This window comes from Papio anubis, unplaced genomic scaffold, assembly GCF_008728515.1.
Source record: "Papio anubis isolate 15944 unplaced genomic scaffold, Panubis1.0 scaffold333, whole genome shotgun sequence".
NCBI lineage: Eukaryota > Metazoa > Chordata > Mammalia > Primates > Cercopithecidae > Papio > Papio anubis.
The window spans coordinates 94,951-102,655 of NW_022163462.1; the positions used below are offsets into that span (position 1 = coordinate 94,951).

The following is a 7,705-nucleotide window of genomic DNA, read 5'->3' on the forward strand; positions in this document are numbered from 1 at the left end:
TGTTGCATGTCATTAGTTCATTCTTTGTATTAGTTTATAACACTACTAGTAGTTCATACTACTACTACCAGGTGGTATTAATTGTGTGAATACATCATCATATGTTTACCAGTTCCCCTGTTAATTAACATCGCATCTTGGTTGTTTTCAGTTTTTTGCTAATATGAATACCCCTGCGATGAACATTCTGTACAGTTATTTTTGTGGACATGTGCACTCATTTATCTTGGATGTATGCCTAGGAGTGTTATTGTCAGATTACAGAAGAGGCATCTACTTAACTTTGTAAGAAATGACTAAACACTTTTCCAAAGTGGTATACCATTTTACGATAGCAATACATGGAAGTTCCTTTTGCTTCACATTCTAGTTAATATTCTAGTGGCCTTATAATAATATCTTATTGCAGTTGTAATTCCCAAAGAAATAATGGTGCTGAAAACTTTTCCAAATACCTATTGGCCATTTGGATATCTTCGTTGGTGAAGTACTCATTTCAGTATTTTGACTTTTTAAATCATTTTAGAAAGGAGAGCATGCAGTGTGTCGTTTTCTTATAGATTTGCAACTGTTGCTTTACTCTGGATGCAAAAAACACAGAGAAATCCTTAAAATCTGAGTTTCCAGTGAGATGAGGAATACGTTGTTTCACTACATTAACTGTTTTACACACAAACAAAGTGCATATAACGTCATGGTGTGTGCCTTAAATATGTATAATAAAATATCTTTAAAAATAAATTTTTAAGAACAAGAAAATAATTTTTTTAAAAAATTGACACATCATTAGAAAAATGTTGTGGTATATGGGTTATAAAACAGCTACATTTTCCCCCTGTATTTGTATCCTATGTTATGTAGTTTTGCTATTCTCTCCCATATAGCATCTGCACTCACACTCCCTGACTTGTCCTTGTTCCTAGGATCAGCTACATAATTTGTTTTGGTTAACGGGAAAATAGAAAATATGATGTAACTAGAGGCTTAAAAAATTGCTTGCACGTTTCCCCTTTCTCTCTTTTCACTGATTCCTTCATAAAAACATGGCTGGGATTGCCTTCTGGAGGATGATATATGAGGTGCAGTGTAGTCACTACACTATGTCAGTGTAGTCATTACAGTCAATGATCTCTCTGAGCAGGTAACAGCCAACCAACCCTCAAACATGTGAGATAGCACAGGCAAAATTAACAAAGCCTCTTTACCAAACCGCAGCTGACTGCAAATGCATGAGTAAACCCAGACTAGATAATCACTCTGCCAATCCACTACTGCTAGGTAAATACATAATTATTTTATTAAGTCTCTGGGTTTTGTGGTGGTTTGTTATGCAACATGATTGTTGCCATAGATAACTGATTCGTGGGGGCAAATGATTGCATAAAAGGAATTTACACAAATAATGCAAAAAGTGTTTAAATGTATTAGTAACCGGGACAATTTAAACTCAATCAATAATGATACAGTTTTTCTCACCCATTATATTGGCAAATACTTTAAGTTTAAAAATATGCAACATAGCCCAGAGAAATGAATACAATAGTGGGACTATAGCTTGTGGTATCTTTTCTAGAAGGCAAATAGACAATATGTAAACATTTAAATTATGCATTCTGAGGCAGACTGCTCAGCCAAAATCAGGTGGGAGCCTGGAAAGGCTCCCAAATGAGGTTATAATGTAAGTGAGTGACCTCTAGTGGTACACATTCCTACCATGGACTGCTGCGATCTTAGCCACCAGAAATCCCCTTAACCTCTGCAAGCCCTAAGAAAAATGTAAGGAGCCTGGAGCTCACACACTCCCTGAGGCATAAGCATCTACAGCAACGCATCATTTTGAGAGTGTAGCCCATACCAGAGTACGTCCTGTCTTGTGTCCCAACAGTCTCTGCACTTCTGCATCCCTAGATCCCTGCATGCCAGTGATGGCTGTTGCTGCCAGGACTAAAGTGTAAGCCATTGGCAGCAAGCCCCACCACCCCTGGCAGCAGAGCCACCATGTGTTTACAAGTGCCCTGAGGAAAGGCTACCCCACTTGCAGTTGCCACGTAGGGCCAAAGCATGTACTCCTCAGCTGCTTGTTTCTGGCTACTGCTACTGAAAGCAACCTTATACTCGCCAGCAACAGGGACACACCAAAGCTGCTGCCACTCCCACCTAATATTTCACTGGGGGGTGTGGAGATCACCTTGTTCCTGCCTACCACGGCTAGCACCTATGGGTACCACTGGAAGGCCTAAGGATAGTTTCACCTGGTTTAGCTCGACTGCCCCTCCCCCACAAAAAAACTGCCCAGTTCTCTAGAACATTCCTGAAGCCTAGGTATCACCCTAACCTATAAACTGCTGTTGGGACCTGAACACTCTGACTGGGGCCTGAGGACAAGCTGACTCAACCTGCCATCCCACAACTTGCACCAACCTGCATGTATCACCTGCAGCCTGGGGATTGCCCCACCAACCCCACCAAATCCACTACAAACAAACAACAATGTGAAATGAATGGAAGACAGAGGATTGTCCCGTGACTGCTACTGCCACTGTCCATGCCAGTCCCACTTTCCAGGTCCCAAGAACACACCAACCAACTCGACCTATTGTTGCCACTGCTGGTACCAAGCAAACTGCCTGGAAACCTAAGAATTGGCACACCTGGACCCATTAACACCAGGGCCAGCAAACAGTGTCCTGAAGTCCAAGGACAGGCATGCTTGACCTGCCACTGCCACCACTGGGCCCCAAGGACTGGCCCAACTGATGCCCTATCCCAGCAGAACTTTATAACAGGCCCCAATAACAACTGTGCCCTAAGCCACAAAGGAAATCACAGACAACACTGACACTGTTCATAGCTCAATAAATCAACAGAGACTACACTACTGCACACATCCAGATGCAAAGCCAAAGTGCCCTATACAACCAACACCATGGATACATCTTCAGAAAAATGTCCTCCCCTGTAAAAACAAATTTTAAAAATTGGAAGAAGTGACAGCTATGCCAGATGTACAGATATCAATGCAAGGATACAGAAAGTATGAAAAAGCAAGGAAATAAGAAAAGTTCTCTGGCAATAAATTCCAAAGAAAAAGAAATTTACACATTTCTAGAAAATAATTTAAAAAATTATATTCAAGAAGCTCAGAGAGATAAAAGAGAACTCAGAAAAACAATAAAAAATCAGAAAAACGAATCAGGATATGAATAAGAAATTTGTCAAAGATATATATATCATTAAAAAGAACAAAAGAGAAACTCTGGAATTGAAAATTTTGTGTTGAAATACAAAGTACATATAAAAGCTTCAAGATTAGACTATGTTGGGAGAAGGTGAGCGTTGGGAGAAGCTCAGGCAGTGCTTGCATGTCTGACATAATGTAAAAGAGTCTTGGAACGTGTCTGGAGTCCAGGGTCTCAAACCCCCCATGGCCTTTGGAACACCAAGCTCTGTGCTAAAGGGTGGAAGGCAACCCTGACATACCATAATCTAAGCCCAGGGCCTAAAACCCCTCGAGGCTTCGATAGAATCCAGGGTTCAGGGCATAAAATCCCTCGTGGCCTCTGGAATGGGTCTAGACTTGCTGACTCCTTGCTTCTAGCCCTCTCATGCTCCTAGATCGATTGTGTTTTAGAATTGGCCATATAAATGCTAAACCATCACAGCTGTAAATCATGTGCTTAATGCAATGCTCCCTTTCAAGCCCACATTCTCACCACCTGTTTCTTTGCTTGATCACCAATAAATAGTCTGGGCCTCCAGAGCTCAGGGCCTTCTCAGCCTCCATACTTGTGTTGGCCCCCTGGACCCACTTTCTCTCTCAAACTGTCTTTTCTCATTCCTTTGACTCTGCCAGACTTCATCATCCTCACGACCTGATGTTGGGTCTGATCACCCCAACAGACTAGATCAAGCAGAAGAAAGAATTTTAGAACTTGAAGACTGGTCTTTTCAAATAAGTGAGTGAGACAAAAATAAAGAAAAATATATTTTTTAAAAATAAACAAGGCCTACATGACATACGGGACGCTACAAAGTGACCAAACATTTGAATTTTCAGTGCCCCAGAAGGCAGAGAGAAAATGAAAGGGATTGAAAATCTATTCTATAAAATAACAAGTGAAAACTTCCCAAGTCTAGCAAGATATTTACACATCCAGCTATACAAAACTCAGAGATCCCCAAGTCAGCACAATGCAAAAAAAATCTTCTCCATAGTACACTACAGTCAAAATGTCAAATGTCACAGTCAAAGAGATAATTCTAAAAACAGCAATAGAAAAGCATCTAGTCCCTCATTAAGGACCCCCATCAGAGTAACAGCAAATTTCTCAGCAGAAACCTTACTGACCAGGTGATGAAGGAATAATATATTCAAAGTGATGTTAAAAAAAAAAAAAGTTTAGCCAAGGATACTATACCCAGAAACATTATCCTTTATAAATGAAGGAGAAATAAAGTCTTTCCAAGATAAGCAAAAGCTGTGGGAATTAATCAGCACTATACCAGCCCCACAAGAAATACTGAAGGGAGTTCTACACTTGGAATAAAAAGAAAGAAGTTCTACACCTGGAAGCAAAAGGACAATAACTACCATCATAAAAATCCACAAAAACAGTGGACTGAAGTTTGCACCATGACTGTGAGTTTCCTAGTTCTCTGCTGCTGCTATACCAGTGACATGGGGTTCCCACAGACCTGGAAATTCCGACCCCTCTTTCTCAACCCAGAGCAAATCTAGACGTCCGGGTGAGAGTTCAGGTGATTTCCAAAGACTCATGTTATGTAAGGAAGCCACCAAGAAGAGCAAAGAGAAGGAGCCAGGGATGGCTCTTCCTCAGGGACACTTGACTTTCAGGGATGTGACTATAGAATTATCTGTGGAGGAGTGGAAATGCCTGAACCCTGAGCAGAGGGTTTTATACAGGAAGTGATGTTGGAGAACTACAGAAACCTGGAGTCTGTGGATAGCTCTTTAAAATCCATGATGGAGTTCTCATCAATAAGGCAAGGCAATACAAAAGGGTTCCACACGGGGACATTGGGAAGACATGAAAGTCATCACATTGAAGATTTTTGCATCCCAAAAATCAAGAAAGATACTCATGACTTTGAGTTTCAGTGGCAAGAAATCAAAAGAAATGACCATGAAGCACCCATGACAGAAACCAAAGAGTTAACTGGTAGTACAAACCAACATGATTAAAGGCACAGTGGAAACAAGCCTATTAAAGATCAACTTGGATTAAGCTTTCATTTACATCTGCCTGAACTTCACATATTTCAGACTGAAGGGAAAATTGGTAATCAAGTGAACCAGTCTATCAATGATGCTTCCTCAGCTTCAACATCCCAAATAATTTCTCGTAGTCTCAAAACCCATATTTCTAATAAGTAGGGGAAGAATTTCCTCCATTCTTCATTATTCACACAAATACAGGAAGCACACATGAAAGAAAGCCTTTCCAATGTAATGAGTATGGCAAAGCCTTTAATTATAGCTCACACTTAAGGACACATCACATAACCCATTCAGGAGAGAAACAATATAAATGTGATGGATATGACAAAGTCTTTCATCAGAAGAAATACCTTGCATGCCACCATCGACTTCATACTGGAGGGAAACCTTACAAGTGTAATGAGTGTGGCAAGACCTTCACTCAGAATCTTACCTTCAATGCTATAGACCTTATACTGGACAGAAACTTTACAAATGTGAAGAATGTGACAAAGTTTACAGTTGTAGATCACAACTTAAAACGCATAGGAGAATTCATACTGCAGGAAAAACCATACAAATGTAAGGCTTGTGACAAGGCTTTCTGGGATAATTCACGCCTTTCATGCCATAAGAGAGTTCATACTGGAGAGAAACCTTACACATGCAATGAATGTGGCAAGGCTTTTAGTAGAAAAGCACACCTTGCACTTCATCATAGACTTCATACTGGAGAGAAACCTTACAAATGTAAGGTTTGTGACAAGGTTTTCTAGCATGTTTCATGCCTTGCACAACATCAGAGAGTTCATGCTGGAGAGAAATCTTACAAGTGTAATGAGTGTGGCAAGACCTTTGCTCGAAATTCAGCCCTTGTAATGCATAAGGCAATTCACACTGGAGAGAAACCTTACACATGTAATGAATGTGGCAAGGCTTTTAGTAGGAGAGAAAACTTTGCACTTCATCATATACTTCATACTGGAGAGAAACCTTACAAATGTGAAGAATGTGACAAAGTTTACAGTTGCAGGTCACACCTTGAAAGACATAAAGAAATTCATAATAGAGAAAAACCATACAAATGTAAGGTTTGTGACAAGGCTTTCCGGAGGGGTTCATGCCTTGCACAACATCAGAGAGTTCATACTGGAAAGAAACCTTATACATATAATGAATGTGGCAAGGTTTTTAGTCAAAAAGCAACCCTTGCATGTCATCATAGACATCATATTGGAGAGAAACTTTACAGTCTAATGAGTGTGGCAAGACCTTCAGTCAGAAGTCATTTCTTACAGGCCTTCGTAGACTTCATACTAGAGAGAAACATTACAAGTGTAATGAGGGTGGCAAGACCTTCACTTGAAATTCAGCCCTTGTAATTCATAAGGCAATTCATACTGGAGACAAATCTTACAAGTATAATGAATGTAGGAAAATTTTTAATCAACAATCAAACCTTGCACAACATCAGAGAGTTCATACTGGAGAGAAACCTTACAAGCCTGTAATGAGTGTGGCAAGACCTTCAGTTGGATGTCAGCCGTTGTATGCCGTCGTAGACGTCACATTGGAGAGAAACCTTACAAGTGTAATAAGTGTGGCAAAGCCTTTAGTGGGCAGTCCACACTTATTCATCATCAAGCAATCCACAGCATAGGGAAGCTTTACAAATGTAATGATTCTCACAAAGTCTTCAGTAATGCTACAACCTTTGCAAATCATTCGAGAATCCATAATGAAGAGAGATCTTACAAGTGTAGTAAATGTGGCAAATTTTTCAGACATCGTTCATACCTTGCAGTTCATCGGCAAACTCATGCTGGGGAGAAATCCTACAAATGTCGTGATTGTGGCAAGGTCTTCGGGCAAGTTTCATATTATGCAAAACATAGGAGAATTCATACAGGAGAGAAACCTCAAGTGTGATGACTGTAGCAAAGTCTTGACTTCATGTTCACACCGCATTAGATGTCAGATAATCTATAATGGACAGAAATCTTACAAATGTCATACGTGTGGCAGTCTTCAGTCCGAGGTTAATCCTTGCAGAACATCAGAAAATTCATTTTTGAGAGAATTGTTCCAAATACAATGATTATAGAAAATCATAAAGCTTTAATTGATGTTAGAGCCTTCAGCATTGACTTGAGATTAAGTTGACTTAACATTGAGTTCAAACATTAATTGATATTAAAATGTTTATGTTAAGAAGACTGGGGGCCAGGCTCCGCGGCTCACGCCTGTAATCCCAACACTGTGGGAAGCCCAGGCGGGTGGGTCACGAGGTCAGGAGATGGAGACCATCTTGGCTAACATGGTGAAACCCCGTCTCTACCAAAAATACAAAAAATTAGCCGGGCGAGGTGGCGGGCGCCTGTAGTCCCAGCTACTTGGGAGGCTGAGGCAGGAGAATGCCGTGAACCCGGGAGGCAGAGTTTGCAGTGAGCCGAGATCCCGCCACTGCACTCCAGCCTGGGTGACAGA

General features: G+C 40.7%; 1 pseudogene; it reads left to right on the forward strand.

Annotated features, from left to right (window-relative positions):
* Positions 1–4,635: 4,635 nt before the first annotated feature.
* On the forward strand, positions 4,636–7,372 carry LOC116273048 (annotated as a pseudogene).
* Positions 7,373–7,705: the final 333 nt, after the last annotated feature.